Here is a 16,390-nt window from a genome sequence, read left to right as displayed (position 1 = left end):
CCCACAACCTGGGAGGGCACCGAGGTGGTCCCATTTCACAGATGCGGGAGCTGAGGTTTTGTGCAGCAAATATCTCCTGATGAGTCATGTTTCGAGGTGTGGTTTGTATCCCATCCCCTTTCCTCTGCGGCCCAAAGAGCCACCCTCTTCACTCCAGGTCCTCGGGAGCCAGGTGATTCATATTTGGCAGGAGTTTTAGCCAGCTGACCTATTATCATCATCATCATCATCATCATTATTTTTGCCATTGTTCTTATTATATCTCCTCTGAGCCCCAGGAAAGGCTGCGGTGGGGCGGTGGCAGGTATACAACCTCAGAGCCCCCTGCCACCGGCTCTCCCTGACCCTGTAAAGGGGAGTTGGGCCTAAAGAGCCATCCCTGCACTGAGGAACAGGTAGACAGAATGGGAGGCTGATCTGGGGTGTCAGTGAGTTTAGGAGTTTCAAGCCACCTGTATCTCTGGGAGCCAGTCACCTTCCCACCCTGTCTGGCTGCCTCCCTGAACCCCTATCCTGGACCCTCGCTCTTTGCTCCGGAGAAATGGAATTGCCTGAGGACAGGGAGTGTGCAGCCCGCTTCCAGCCACTGACTCATCCACAGTGTGATCCCTGCTGGGGAGCATCCTGTCCAGGGCTTCTCGACCGAGACTCCAGAATTCCAAGGTCAGCAGAGGTGGGGCCAGGGCTTCTCGAGGGCCCAAGGAGGAGCCACCTCCTCCATCTCGAACCTTGAGAAGCCCTGCTCGGCGGAGCTCAGAGATCTGCATTTGATCCTTGGAATGACACATGCTGACATATGCTGATTCTTCTTCCCTTTTGTCTGAGGAGGAAACTGAGACCCAAGGAGGCAGAGGGACACGTCCAGGATGACACAATATGTGTCAGGACCTCAACACGGACGACTCTCCTAACTCTCATTTCTACACCCGTTACCTTCGCCCTCTGTGAGCTGCACAACAAACGATGGCTGGGCTAGCTCAGAGTCTCTCTCAGGTTCTAGGCATTTGACAAGGAGTTTAAAAATTCTCTGATTTTGGAGAACCCACAGCTTATGGGAGAGACAGACATTTTAAATCACAATGCAAAAATTACACAGGGGGCTGGGCATCCCGGGGGAGCCCCTGGAGCTCCCTGAAAGTCAGCACAGGAATCCCTGTGTCTCAAGGGGAGTGGAGTCCACCCCTGCACACTTGGCAGTGAGGACCAGCGGCCAGGAGGCATGATCCAGGTTGAGGGGTTGGAGTCCTTGGGCTCTCGGTTATAAGTCTAGCACATGATATGCACCGTAAATACTGATTTAACAAATGAAAGGCCCTTGAAAATCAAACAGGCAAACCTTGATTTGAAGCTTTTGTCATCTCTGGGCTTGGTTTCAGGGATCCATCATTGTCCACATCTTTCTTACCGCAGGATTTCTGGCGTGAGATTCTCTGTGGCCAAAATGTCCTTCCCGCTTCCCTTCATCTGGGCAGGGCCACTCAGGCTGCACCTTAGAGACCTCCCCAACCCTCCCACCCCCGGAGCACATACTCCTGGCTGCTGCCCTGAGAGCACCTGGCATGTGCTGGTCACATTCTGCACACTTGGCAATCAGACCTTCGGGAGACTAATGCAAGCCCATGGGGATGAGGACGGGGCTGGGGCGGGGGCCCACAGTGTCTGGCCCACAGCATGGGGGCCTCTCCCCTCCTTCCCGCCTTACCGTCTCCTCACTGGGGGCTTCTCTGCGAGGCTGGAGTCAGAGATCCAGGCTGGCCAAGGGAATCATGCATGTGGTCCCCTCCATTGGCCATGGGTGACGTGGTTTGCAAAGCCCAGCTGGTAGGGACCCAAGAGCTCTGGAGGTTGGCAGTGCTGGCCCATGTTCACCTGGGGCATGAGCTTCCTGCCCTGCTCACTTTTCCTCAGATATACAATGCAACACAACAAAACCCTAGGCCCTTAATAAAACCAGCCCGATGCACACACTCATGCACACCTCTTTCTGACTCTGTGGAGAGAACTTTCCTCGTCATTCTGTGACACTAGAAGGCTCAGAGTTTCCTGAGCACCCATGGATTGTCTCTGACCAGTCCCCGGGCCCTCAGTGCATATATATATATATATATATATATATATATATATATATATTCTTGGCAGAGGAAATAAAAAAAGCCCTGTCCTCCAGGAAGCCTCCCATGCCTGCCCCAGGCTGTGTTAGAGGGGCTCCTGTCTGTGGGCCTGACACACCGCCCCCAGCCCCCACCAGGACTCTAAGTGTTTCTTGGTGGAATGGCTACAGGGGGATTACTGACTCCAAGGGGCTATGTATGGTGTCACTTGGTACTCGGGACCTCCCATCCTGGAACCTCTCCTCTCAGCTCAGATTAAATTTGAGTGTAAAAAAAAAAAAAAAAAGGAACATGGGACCTGAGACAGTCAGCGGTGTGTTCCTTCTGTGTGGCCTTAGACAAGCCTCCTAACCTTGCTGGGCCTCGATATCCCCATCTGTGATAGGGCTGCAATAATGTTCCCCTCTAGAAGCTGTGGGGAGGGTGATGGGCTCCATGTGTGGACACACTAGCAGGCCGGGCACATGGCAGGTTCTCCAAAGCATGACTTGTCCTTTGCATTTCTTTGTGTGTGTGTGTGGGGGGGGGGTCCTCCTCCACCCCCACAGGGCTCAGCACAGGGTTCTTGGGGTTGGGCCCTTTGAGCTGAGCTGGGATGGACTGTAACCAGCCAATCCTGGCAGGGACCCCGTGGTCACCATCTATCCTGGGGTCTCCAAGTTAAAGCTCCCCAGAAGGAAGCCTCCTTTCCAGCACCTTCTGGGAGCTCCTTAGGGGGAGCTGGGGCAGCCAGGAACCGGCTCTGGGCGGTCAGCGGAGCCCGGCCCTTGCTGTTGCCGCCACCTGCTGGTGGGAAGCCTCCTAGACCTCCGCCCAGAGAAGAAGGCAGTGGGGGCTGGTGCAGGGGGCGCCAGGGATTCCTGGGCTTGACGGGAGACCCTTGAATCCTCGCTGCCTTGGCCTGCGTTGTCGCCACGAGGGATAGGACTGCAGCTTATTTCTGATGGCGAATTCTCTGTGTGTGTGCGCATGCGGGGAAGCAGAGGGGTGCCCTCAGGGGTGGACAAGTGTAGTTGGAGAGATGCGCCTCAACTCTTTCATGCATTCTATGGACAGATGCTTAGTGAACCCCTACCCCGTGCCAGGCTTTGTGAAAGGTTTGGAGGAAGCAAAGGTGCAGGAGATGCAACCAACAGGCCTCGTGAGCATCGTAGTCGTGACTCAGTGTGACCAGGGCTATAAGGATGGTGCCGCACATTCATGCAGCCCCTTCCATTTGTTCACCGGGTCCCTCAACACACCTCTAATCAGCTCTCCCTTTGTGCCAGGTGCTTTACTAGGTGCTGGGCAGGCAGTGGGGGGGGGTGGGCGTACAGTGGGGAAATGAAGCCAACCTGTAGGAGCACAAAGGAGGGGTGGCCATGTCTGCTGGGACTGGAGAAGGCTTCTCAGGAGGGTGCTGTGGGAGGAATAGAATAGTGAAGGGCGAGCAGGATTAGGGCAGCGAGGAAGGGCACAAGCGGAGGGACCAGCAGGTGCAAAGTCCATGAGCAGGGCACATGTGCTTGTGTCTGGGGGCAGGGGAGGATCGTGGTGGGCTGGTGCAGGGTGCAGGCCAGAGGTGGGAGGAGCTGGAGGCTGGAATAGGCCTGCACTGAGGCCGTTGGCAGATAGGTCAGAGAGGGCCCGGAATGCCCTGAGCCCTGGGTCTCAGGCTTTGGGCTGGGGTCTGCGGTGATCATTCGTTGAAGGATTTTAGCAGAACGATCTCGGGGCAGATTTGTGGTTTAGAAACATCACACCGTGTCAAGTGTAGTCGTCGCCACCTACTGTCCAAGTGACCCTGGAAGTTCACTTTCTGAGCCTTGGTTTTCTCTGTCGTGAAGTGGTGTTCCTGCTGCTACATACCCCACCCGCCAAGGTTCTGGAGCAAGCGCTGAATGAGATCATGGCTACAACTTCTAGCTTGTTCAAGCCAGTTCATTCCGTTGCAGACTGTAGCTCGGGCGTAACCACCAGGCACCAGTCTTGAGCTGGATCTCGGTTACCGTGGCCCATCCTGCGTCCTGCCCACTGCCCGTTGGTTCGTATCATGAGCTCCACTTTATAGATGGGTGAAGGGGCTTGTTCATGGTCAACATGTTGTATGTGATAGAATTTGGACACAATCCCAAATCTGTGGGGTTCATGCTTTTCCCACTACTGTACAGGAAGGAGAATTTTCTAATGGAGGGGACTCAGTTGTTTGATAGTGAGTGCACCATCAGTGGAGGTAATCAAGGAGTAGCTGGACAATCATCTGGGCTGGGAGCTGTAGAAGGGGTGCCTGGCCTCAAATCCTATCGCATAGCAGGTGTCAAGAAGCATCCGTTAATAGAATGAATGAGGGGCACCTATTCATTCAGTGGTTGAGTATCTGCCTTTGGCTCAGGGCGTGATCCCAGGGTCCTGGGATCGAGTCTGACATCAGGGTCCCCGCAGGGAGCCTGCTTCTCCCTCTGCCTGTGTCTCTGCCTCTCTCTGTGTCTCTCATGAATAAATAAATAAAATCTTAAAAAAAAATAGAATGAATGAAAGAGTCCAGGGATATTTCCCCCATGACACTGATCCCCCTTGAGGGCAGGAGCCACGTGCCGTGCATTTCCCTGTGCACGTGCACACAGACACACACACGCGCGTGCACACATGCCCTTACATCATGGCTGGTATCTACTCAAGGAGCTAATTTCCGAAGCTCCTACGACTGATATTGGAGTGTTCATTGTATATGGAGAGCTTTTTTTTTTTTTAATATGGAGAGCTTTTATGCCCCGTCCCATACAGATCCCGAGCAAATCACAAGGCAGGCCTACTAATTTACCCCAGGGAGGAGGAAACAGAGGTTCAGAGCGGTTGAGTGACGGTGGTACATGGCCACACCTGCTAGTCCGGGGTGGGGGTGTGTGTGGGTGCACAGCCAGGATGGAACCAAGCTCGGCCTCGCGCACAAGCCTCAGCACCTAACTCTTCTGCCATCTCTGGTCACCCTCCCAGGTGCTCCCATCACACCCAACCGTCTGTGGTCACCCTCCCAGGATGCTCCTATCACACCCGACCAAAGCTAATGTCCAGAGGCCGGGGGGCTCCGAGAGAGGCTGTAGGATCCCTGAGTGACGTGTGTGCCCCCTCAAGATCGCATTTCATGACCGGTGGGGACCTGTAGGCACTCAGGTCCCTGCCGAGGCTTAGGCCCAGCAGCCCGGAGCCCCGTTTCGGGGTCCGTCCTCCTCCATAAACTCCGGCCTGAGCTACGGTCCTGGTGTTGAGTGGACGGGAGAGAACAGGAGCCCATGAGTGGGGCGCCTTGTCCTGCGTGGTCCTTGAGTATTCCAGGTGGGGGGCATCTCAGCCCTCCTCTCGGAACAACCTGCGGGGCCAAGAAGAACGGGAAGCCCGCGGATTTCCCTTCTGCGGAGTATGTGTCGGTGGGCCCCGTGCTGGACGTGCTTGGAGCAACGGGCCCAGAGGACTCGCCGTCCTCCCAGAGCTCACTCTCGCTGTGCCGCCTTCCTGGGCTCCTCATTCCCAGAACTTGGATTTCCCTTCCAGGAGCTTCTACAGCCGATATGGGGCCAGGCAGGCGGATGTGTTCACTAATGCCACGAAATGTGCCAGATATGGTGCATTCAGGTGATGAATCCTCATACCAAGCCTTGGAATAACCACCCCAGGGATCCCTGGGTGGCACAGCAGTTTAGCGCCTGCCTTTGGCCCAGGGCGCGATCCTGGAGACCCGGGATCGAATCCCACGTCGGGCTCCCTGGTGCATGGAGCCTGCTTCTCCCTCTGCCTGTGTCTCTGCCTCTCTCTCTCTCTGTGACTATCATAAATAAATAAAAATTAAATAAAAATTAAGAAAAAAAACCACCCCAGCCCCACTTAAGCAGTGGGGAAACTGAGGCTCGGGCAGTCTAGGAAGTGGCCCAGAGGCCTGGGCTGTGATGGGTAGAAGGATCTGACTCCACGCTCTGTGCTGGAAGCCTCTGGTTTCCCTTCGAATCACCAGCAAAGCCACAGTCGCCCTCTTACTCCGCACCAAAGCCATCCCCCAAGGTGCATGGTGCTGATGACGTTTGCACCATGTGGCCACTCCCCGGGCAGGGGACGCTTGATGACATCAGCTTCTGGTAAAACGGCTCGTCTAGGAAACCAAGACGGCAGCTGGGATGTGGGGGTGGTGATGCTGACTTCCTAGGGGGCCCAGTCGGTCTCGGAACCTCCTTTCCAGTGTAACCCCTGCACCTGTGCCCCCAAGGGGCCGAGCCAGCCCACTGTGGGTGTCTCTCGTAGGTTCCTCACCGGGGCACTGGCTCCCTGAGAAGCCAGATAAGGCTGCAACTGTTTGTCTCACGCGCATTTTTTTCTCTTGTAGATACTCTTACACACACACACACACACACCACACACACACACACGCCTGCAGGAGATGGGCCACCTTGAACGTCCAGGTTAGCATGGCATGTCCACCTGCCCTTTGCCACGACGATGCGTGGGCCACTGACATAAAGATATTGGTTCTCCTTTTCCATCCAGAACATGAGTGGGGCAAGTGCCTCAGCCAGAGAGCAGAGGTAAGAGGCTCCCCAGACCTTCTGTTCACTGGCTTCCTCAGGAACTCACCCGCATCCCAGGGCACGGCACCCTTGCCCTTCCCATGACCAGGGACCGGCCGTCCTCACCATAGCACCATCCTCATCGTTAGGGGTTCGGGGCACAGCAGCAGTGTGTACTCGTGCTGAGCTCGAGTGGATGGTCAGGCCTACTTTGGGAGTGCATCCCTGGCCACTCCCAAACACCATGTGTGGCCCGAGGAAATGTCTGGAGCCTCTGAGTCCCAGCTGCGCACTATGGGCCTTTGTCCTGGGCTCTGCTGCCTGACCGGGCTGCAGCCCCCGGCCCCCACCAACACCACCCCATGCCCCAGCCTATGCTGCTGGGCTGAGTGCAGGAACCAGGGAGCTTGGGCCCCTCGCCCATGTTGGGCCCTTGTCTCTGTGGACAACGAGCGAGCACAGGACTTCTGTGATGCTTCGTTTTTAAGCTAAAACCTTGTCATTCTGTTCTTATGCCCATTCCCAGCCATAGGTGCTTGGGCAAACCCCACAGAGCACAGAGGGTAGTTCAGGCAACTGGCGAAACGGGAAGGTCTGGAGGCAGCCCTGTGTCTGCCCAGAGAGCCCTCTAGGATCGCCGGAACGGGACTTTCCTCCTGGGGCCGAGGCTCTTCCTGGAATCCCTGGATGCTTGGCTGACCCTTGGGACACCCTGAGGCTCGTACCAGGCTCCCACTTTCTCTTCTGGTTTTGGAGCCTCTCCCTGCATTCCCAGCACAGACCGGAGCTGGGCCCAAGCCCTGTCCCCCGCCCTAGGCAGCTCTGCTGGGGTCCTTCCATCCGCCTTGAGCTATCCGAGCCAGGGTGGCTATGCCCATTCTACAGATGGGAAACTGATCTTTGCCAATGCACTATCATATGGGGCCCATGTTGGGTTTTCTAACAGCGGAAGCTAAGAGGGGAAAACAAAACAACCATTGTTTTGCTTCCCTAGGTGGGTGCCCAGTGCTCCCTCGGCCACAGCCTGGTCTTGGCTGGTCCCAGCTGCTCAAGCCCTGACACCAGCCTCACCAGCTGCACCCCCGCCCAATGACCTCTGCTGACAACCAGGGCAGCCTCTACAAATAGAACCACTTCCTATGGGGGTTCCCACGTCAGAACCACCTCAAGGCCTTAGTAAACACTAATGTGTGGCCGCTGACCCCAGATAGCCTGACTTCAATGCTTCGGGCAGGGCGTGCAGAGGTCGGGAACAGCTGGCCTACCTGTTCCCAACCCCCCACTTTGAATCCTCGCCTTCGGTTCTTCTAGGAGGGGCTGAGAATCTGTATCGGGGCCTGCACCTCTGGTGAGTCTCTGGAATGGGAAGCCTGTCTTCGAGCGCAAGGCAGGGGAAGGAAAGCTGTGGGGGCTCCAGGCTGACCTCCTCTTCAAACATGTGACTTCCGTGGGTCACCTGCTGACGCCCTGCCCCACCTCCCACAGCACCATCCACGCGGACCCGCAGGACACGCGGCATTCCCTGACTTCACACGGATGCTCTGCTGGGGATCCAGGCTTTCGTGCAGCTCATTGAACATGATGGCTTTGCCCTTAGTGTTTTATGAAAGTCACTGGAAGACTTGGAGAAGTAAAAAGGGAGCAGCTCCTCATGACAGGTCCCTAAGGGTCTGCTGTGGTCTGCAAGTGTGTGGCTCCCTCTGCCCCCCAGATTCATGTGTTGAGATGCTAACCTCTAAAGTCATAGGCGGCAGGACTCTGGGAGGAAGGGAGGCCATGAGGTGTAGCCCTGGTGAATAGGGGGGATAGAGCCCTTATGAAAGATACCCAGAGAGTCCCCGCGCCCCTTCCTCCATGTGAGGACACAGGGACAGGACACCAGCCACGAGCCAGGAAGAGGCTCCTCATCAGAACATGACCGCGCGGGCACCATGATCTCCGTCTCCAGAATCTGGGAGAAATACATTCCAGTTGTTCATAAGCACCCCCGGGTCTGTGGTATTTTGTTACAGCTGCCTGAACGGATTAAGACAGCGCCAGACACTTGGACAGGGACGGTGATCGTGGGGTAAAAGAAATGAATCGACCCCTTCAACTGTACCTCCTATGAAGCAAATGAAAATTAGGGGATGGGGGTGGGTGGGTGGGAAACTAAAGCCCCTGTAGGAAATGTTGCAAATGTAGTTTGGGAGATGCTGTTTAAAGATGAGCGGTAACTGGATTTTAGGGTGTCTCGCAGCCCCTCGGAAAACGGACCCGGGGACAGGGGAGTTTAACAATTTGACTTGCATTATTGGTTTTCCCAAGAACACATGGCAGCAGGCAAGGGAACAGAAAGGGGGAAGCTGGCCGTGGCGGGGAGGGGGCACCCAGGGAACTGAGATGTTGTGCTTGATGATGAAGATGGAGCCCACCCGCTTCCCAGCATGTGGGTGCTTCATCGGGGACAGGGGCGCTCGCGTGAGAGGCGCAGCATCAAGACTACGATGCGGGGTGATGAGGATTGTAATGGGGTTGAGCCCAAGCTGCCCAGGACCCCGGGAGAGGAGATGGGAACCTCTTGGGGAGGGGGTTGTTTTAGGAAAAGGCTGTTCCCCCCCCTCCTTGAGGCCCGGTATTGAGCCTGATTCCCCCCGGGGAGGCAAGTGCTCAGTGCCTGGAAGGGATGGTCCTGGAGCCTGGCTCCTCCGCGTTCAGGAGGCCACACCTAGATGCCCCACAAGGGGGCATCCTTGAGACAGAAATGGTTGGCGGGGACCCCGAACTGTTCTGGGGCCTGCAGGAAAGAGCTGCCTTGCCTCTTCACCCCATTACTGAAATGAGGGCCCTGGGGGGGAGTGGAAGCATGAGCTCTGGCCCCAGAGCTGTGGGGCCCCTGTGGCCCAGCTGACTTCCCCACCACTCTGACCTCCCTCCCTGTCCTAGGGGAGTCACAGTGTAAGTGGGGAGGGGGGACCCCTATTTCCTGAGCTCCTCGTAGGACAGCACCCCTAGGGACCTGTACCTGTGATCCCGGTGGGGGCTGCCCTTCAGGCAGGAAGGTCTGAGCTCCCTTACCCCTAAAGTCAGCAGGCCTGAGTGTGGGGAGGACCCAGCACCGCCCAGACCCTTCCCTGTCTGGCTCTGGCTGTCCCTAGGCTGGACTTCCCAGGGACCAGAGGCCCCGCAGCTGACGCAGCGTTGGCCACGGTGCAGGTCATGGGGTGTGCAAGAGTTTTTGGGATTTTCTGCTAATTGGCTTTATAAGCATGCAGTCTTGTGAGCTTCTGGCAGGGGAGGAGGACTCCACTGTAGAGGACAAGGCTCGAAGGGTCAGGAAGCCAGACTTCTTTCCAAATAAGGAGCCCTTGTGTGTCCGTTCATTTGCTTGTTCGTTCATTCGTTCATTCATTCATTCATTCATTCATTCATTCATTCATTCATTCAACTATAGGAAGCATCTCTTCAATTCCAAGTGCGAAGCCTCCGGGAGCACCCAGCCTTCTGAGGGGAAGAGACTAATAGAAGGAGTAACTGCATCCCTGAGCAAGGGTTGCAATCTGCTGCCCAGCAACCACAACTGGCCCACTGCGTCTTGTAAAAAATGGATTTCCCATTTTCAAAAAGTTGGAAAAAAAAAAAACAACAAAAACAAGGCAGGAGACCCCATAGCCCACAAAGCCTCGCCTATCTGCCATCCGATCTTCTATGGTTTGCTATGGGAGGGTTTGCCGGTCCTGGGACAGAGCGCCAGCCCGGCGTACAACTGCCGACCCCTTCGGCGCCCGCACCAAGCGGCAGGGCTCTGTGCCCACGCTGCACGTGTCAGTAGCTTCAAGACCTGTTCGCTCTTCCCTCGAGACAGGTGTCGTATTCACCGAAGTCCCACTTCTCGCGCCTTTCACCAGCGTCAGCGATCACCCAGCTTCCTTGAGCTTGCTTTATCCATTACTCCCACCTACTCGCATTTTTTCCTTCCCCTGAGGATTTCAGAGCACACCCCAGACACCGCGCGTGATTGCACCCGAAATTCTGGAGCACGTGCAAAAGCAGGAGAAATTCTTAGAACAGGCCACCCCCGTACAACGATTCCCCCCAGTGAGATTAGTTACGACATTGTAATTTCCTCCAGTTAGTGCTTGGTCTTTGGTCCTTATTCGAATTTCACGGATTGTCTCCAAGATTTTTTTTTTTTTTAATCAGATGGTTTTCTCTGAATCAAGATCGAGGCAAGGTCTACAAGTGGTTCTGTATTTTGCCATTCGGGCCTCTCTTACTTGTTTTCACTCTACCTAAGTCGTTTCATCCTTGTGACAACCCTAAGAGGCAGGTGGCTTTTACAATCAGCTTCCCCCTATGTGCAGATGGGTAAACTGAGTCGCAGATAATTTGCCCAAGGCTACCAGCATATGGAGGAGGTGGGATTTGAACCCAGTGGCCACTCTGCACAGCATTTCAGCAGAGTCTAAAATAAAGGGCTGTGAGAGCAAGACAAGAAAGCAAGGGCCGGGGCAGAGGAGTGGGGAGAACTTCTTGGAGGAGGCATCATTTGCCTTGTGTCCTGAGGGGTGATGACTGAGGATTGACCAGAAGGCCAGGAAGAGGGGCAGAGGAACTGCATGAGCAAAGGCAGGCAGGTAGCAGTGATGTGGCATGGCACAGGAGTGACCAGTGCTCAGTGTTGGGGCCTAGGGTTCGGGGTATGGAGACGGTAGGCTGGGGCCATGGTCAGGAGACCTAAAGGGCCATACCTGGGACATGTGCGTCCCCCGAATCAGCCAATCCATTGTGCCGGGTAATGATCAAAACCACCCTGTGAGGTCAGCCCTCGTGGTCTTGATTTGACAGATGGGGAAACTGAGGGCCACCCCAAGGTTAAGAGGCTTAGCAAGAAAATCATGCACTCTGCTCTTCTGCCTCTGGTCTCCTAATCCTCTGAGGACCTCTAAGGGGCCCTTCTCTTGCCCAATTTCCAGTCATCATGTAATTCATCAAAAGGAACTGGGGGCTTTCCATGCACCAGGACTGGAGGTGGCGGTGGCTATGGGGTGACGAGGCTGGAGCTGGCTCTGGAACAACAGCCAATATAGACAAGGGTGGAAAAAATCAACATCTGCTGAGGTTAGGCCTGTTCTTCCACCAGGGACGAGGGAGCAGCTGCCTGTTGGGGCTGAGAGAACCGTCTTCAGCTCCTAGACCCGCACCTGGAGGTGGGAAGCCCCTGGGTCCCAGGCCCCTGGGGCTGTGACTGTGGCCTTGATGAGCCACTTGCTCGCCCATTGGGCAGGTTGGGATGAGGCAATCCTCTGGCGCCTCCCGGCACTGCTGGCAGGCTGAGCAGCCTCCGATCGTGCAGGACCTCCCTCCACCATCCCTAGCCTGACCTCAGCCCCCTTCCCTTCTCCTGGATCAAGTCTGACTCAGTCTGTGAGGGTGGACGTGGGCCAGGGCCTGGCACACAAGGACACCCCCAGGGGACAGGTCCCACCAGCCATGTATGGAGAACAAGGTGGTGATTTTGATGCTCCGATGGCAAGAAGATCATCGGTAAAATCCTGCCTCAGTTTCCTCCTCTGCAGAATGAGGACGATAAGAACCCCTGCTGCAGAGAGCCCTCCTGTTAGACTAAGTGAGGTACGTGTGTCCCCAGATCACAGTGGGGATCCCACAGGGGGTGATGCTTCCAGTTGTTTAAAAGCAGGAGTTTGCAAGGGTCAGGATGAGGCTCCCTGGAGCTCAGGGCCGGGAGCAGCTGTCAAGGAAGTCGACAGGTGTGTGCATGTGCGCATGAGTGTGTGTGTGTGTGCACACTCGTGTATGTTTGTGTCTCTGTGTGTGTATTCCAATGTGTGTGTATTCCTGTGTGTGTGTATGCCAGTGTGTGTGCACATGTATGCCTGTGCCTCACTATGAGTATGCCTATGTGTGTATATATGTGTGTGCACATGTATGCCTGTATCTCTCTGTGTGTATGCCTGTGTGCATGCATGTGTGTCTGTGTCTCTACGTGTGTAAGCCTGGGCATGTGCACGTGTATGCCTGTGTCTGTGTGTGTATGCCTGTGTGTGCACATATGTATGCCTGTGTGCGTGCATGTGTGTGCACACGTGTATGCCTATGTCTCTCTGTGTGTATATGCCTCGGTGTGTGTGTGTAAGAGGAAGGTTTAAAGGGCAGTGTCCACCGGACAGATAGACAGCAGTAGCCCCCAATCCATGAGGCCCCCGCCCTCCAGCTTTGTTGTTCCAGAACTCTCCGCCGGGCCTCGAAGACAATCCCCTGCTAACACCAGAGCACCTTGATATTTATTTGCTCTCCTGCTTGCGGCTGCCCAGTCTCCTGCACACGCGCTCCGCACCTCCTCTGCCCTCTCTCTCTGGGTCACAGGGGCTCTGTGAGCCGGACTTTCAAAGTCTACTTGACAGACGAAAGGCTGAGGCCCAGTGGGAAGCGGCCGAGCGGGCTCTGTCCCCGGGCCATGCACTGCCACCTGCCCTGCCTCTCCACGCCGTCCAGCACGGGCAGGATGGGTTTCCTGCCTGCATTTCGGATGGAGAAACCGGGGCCCCAAGACTGAATCAGGGCCTGACTAGCACGGGGCCTTCGGACCCCTGGTCTGGGCTGTGGAGGGCAGCCTGTGAGTTCCTGCTCACCGTTCAGCCCTCCTAGCCATCAGGCCCTGGTCTCTACCGTCAGATCCCCCGTCCCCTTCCCTGGCACAACGTCTCCACTAGAAAGGTCAGTGTTGTGCCTTCCCTCCCTCCCCATCCCCTCTACACCCAACCTGCCCAGCCCTTCTGGTTTTCTTCATTCACTTCACTCATTCATTCGTTCAGCCAACACCTATAATGTGCACCCACAGTGACTGCTGAGCTACATATGGCAGGTGTCAGGTCCAGAGGGGAGAAAGCACAAGCAAGGCCAAGGGTAGGGCACAGCAGGTGCCAGGGCCTGGGGCTGTGTCCTTGTGGGAGGTAGGAGCGTGAGGCAGGGTGGCTCATCCATGCGGCGAGGCCAGCGGAGAGCTGCGCAGTGACCTGTGTCCTTCTACCTGGGCAAGAACCAGCACCTGTGGGCACCCGCTGGCAGCTCCTCCTGGTGGAAGCCAAGGGAAGCTTCCTGGAGGATTCCAGTTACAGCAGCATGGATTCCATGAGCAGAGAAGTGGGGGAGAAGGCTTCAGGCAGAGGGAACAGCAGGAGCATCTGCATCACCGGGAGGACACTTGCATATTTGGGACAACAGCCTTGTATTGGGAAGAAGGTGACCGAAGGCATTTCCAAAGGATGAGGCTGGAAGGCAGGCTTGGCCAGACTCAGAGCGAGGAGCCTGGTGGGACTTGTGGCACGCCCAGCTGCCCCGGGCTCTGTGTTGCCCCAGCTCCTTCTCTGGCACGGTGACATTTAGTCAATCCCTGTGTCACAGGAAACTGAGACTCTAAAGGGCTAAGTGAGGTGCTCAAGATGATCCCCTTCCTAAATTCAAACTCCTTGGTTTCCTCCCAATCATCCTGCCAGCAGAATTCACACTCTTCTCTCCAAGCTCCACACGTGGGCTTGAGCCTCCAGGTTGGAGGGCATCTGGAGGGGATCCAGGGGGAGGTGCTGGATGGAGGGCCCTGCTGAAGGTCCCAGTGCTCCCACCGGCAGCTGGGAGGAGTGGGGAGCCAGAGATAAGGGTGGATGATGGCCCCAGGTTTCTGATAGGGGCAGATGGAGCCATTCTCCCCAAGATGGGGAGACAAGTGGGGAACTTAAGTGCTCCAAAGGCACTGTTACCTTCAAGGGTGTCTCCCAAACTTGCAAGACCTCAAGGTTCCTCTGTGCTGGGAAGTGTTAAAACTCTGGAGTCCTGGACCCCTGTCCAGCCCGACGCAGTAGGCCTGTGGGTGCCTGGGATTGCTCTTTGGAGGTAGTACTTGAGAACCCTCAGGACCAGGCCTGACTGGGGAAGCCCTCAGATGGTGGGACGCGGTGGAGATTAAGCTGGTGGAGTGCTTTTTGGCTTTATGAGACCTGCGATACACTCTGAGGGCTGAAAGACGAGACAGGAAGTCATCTTTGAACACCTCGAGGGGAGGATGCATGTCTGGAGGGTCATCCCAGAGCATGGGACACCCATTTCAGTGCCAGGGCCAGTGATGTGTGCCCATCCTAGAGCAACAGCACGGGAATCACAGCCCATGAGCCCTGCTGCTGGTGCCATGTTGGGTCGCCCAGTGAGTGGGTGAATGGACCCTAGGACTCTGGATGCTTCAGTTGGAAGCAAGTTTAGGATTCAAGTCCAACCTCCTCATTTTTAAAACCAGAAAACAAACACTGAGAAGGCAAGCATCCAGGCCAGTCCACCATCTGCCCCAAGGACAGGGTGGCACGTCCTTGCTCTCTCAGAATATTCCTCCAATCTTCACCCCCTGACCCATCCTGCCCCAGGCAGGCTCATAGCGCACACCCCTTCTATCACTTCCAAGACTCAATGCAAGATTCTGGGAAGGACAGGGCTGGACCCCTCCCTTCCTCTTCTTGGGGCCCCAGGCTCTCATTTCCTCTCCTTCCTCCCGCCCACCCCTACCGGGGTTAGCAGATCCACAGTCGGTGTCTCAAGCCTGGACTAGCCTCCAGACTGGGGGCCTTGGGGTGGGTGGGCACAGATGATATCACATCCCCTGGAATGTCCATTATTCATACTTTGAGAGGCATGGTTCCTTCTCATCTGGTTCTGTCTCCCTTTCCCCCTCCGCCTCCCCCTTTCCCAGAGAGGAGGAACAGGATGACAGTTGGTGGATTAGCAGAATGTCAAGGCTGGGCGAGATACAGAAGTGATTTTTGAAATCCAGTGTGTGTTAAGAATCACCAGGGTGCCAGCTGACATGCATGTACCTGGGGGCTCTCCCCAGGAATTCAGGCTCAGAGTCTTGGAATTCATATTTTTTCTCCTGAAGCTCTCTGAGCTTCCTTTTGGATTCCTCAACATGCTCCTCTCTGATAGCGTAAAAATCTACCTCCAACACATGAGCCATTCTTGACAGCGGAACAGAGGTGACCATGTATCATCATTTCTCTAGAAATAAGAAGGGCCTGGGTGTGCAGCAAGGCTGTCAGCATCCATGGAACGAGCAAGTGAGTGGGCTATGAAACCGTGGATGGCATCAAGGGACTCAGGGTTGTAAGACCCAACTCTCAACTACAAGCACCCTCATTTATCATTAACACCACCACCATCAGCACCATTAGCACCACCACTGTCATCTTTACCACCATCACCACCACCACCACCACTGCTATCATCATAACCACCACCACCACCACCATCATTATCACCACCTCCATCATCATCCCCTTTATCACAGCACCACTATCATCATCACCACCACCACCATTATCACCACCACCACCATCAGTACCATCATCACTACCACTGTCATCTTTACCACCATCACCACCACCACCACCACCAACACCATCATCACCACTACCACCACCATCACCACTACTACCATCATCATCACCACCACCACCATCAGCACCATCTTCACCACCACTGTTATCTTTACCACCATCATTACCAACATCACCACCACCACCACCACTACCACTAATATAATAACCACCACTGCCACCACCATCATTATCACCACCTCCATCATCATCCCCTTTATCACAGCACCACTGTCATCATCACTACCACCACCATCAGCAACATCATCACCACCACTGTCATATTTACCACCATCACCACCACCACCACCATCATCATCACCACCATCAT

General features: G+C 55.5%; 1 protein-coding gene across 2 annotated transcripts in view; it reads right to left on the bottom strand.

Moving 5' to 3' along the window:
* Window positions 1-16,390, bottom strand: part of CCN4 (cellular communication network factor 4) — a 38,568-nt gene that overhangs the window by 17,043 nt on the left and 5,135 nt on the right. The window lies entirely within an intron of this gene.

Source organism: Canis lupus, chromosome 13 (assembly GCF_011100685.1).
Source record: "Canis lupus familiaris isolate Mischka breed German Shepherd chromosome 13, alternate assembly UU_Cfam_GSD_1.0, whole genome shotgun sequence".
In the NCBI taxonomy this organism is placed as follows: Eukaryota; Metazoa; Chordata; class Mammalia; order Carnivora; family Canidae; genus Canis; species Canis lupus.
The sequence above is the reverse complement of the archived record's forward strand: the minus strand, read 5'-3'. Positions and strand labels throughout refer to the sequence as shown.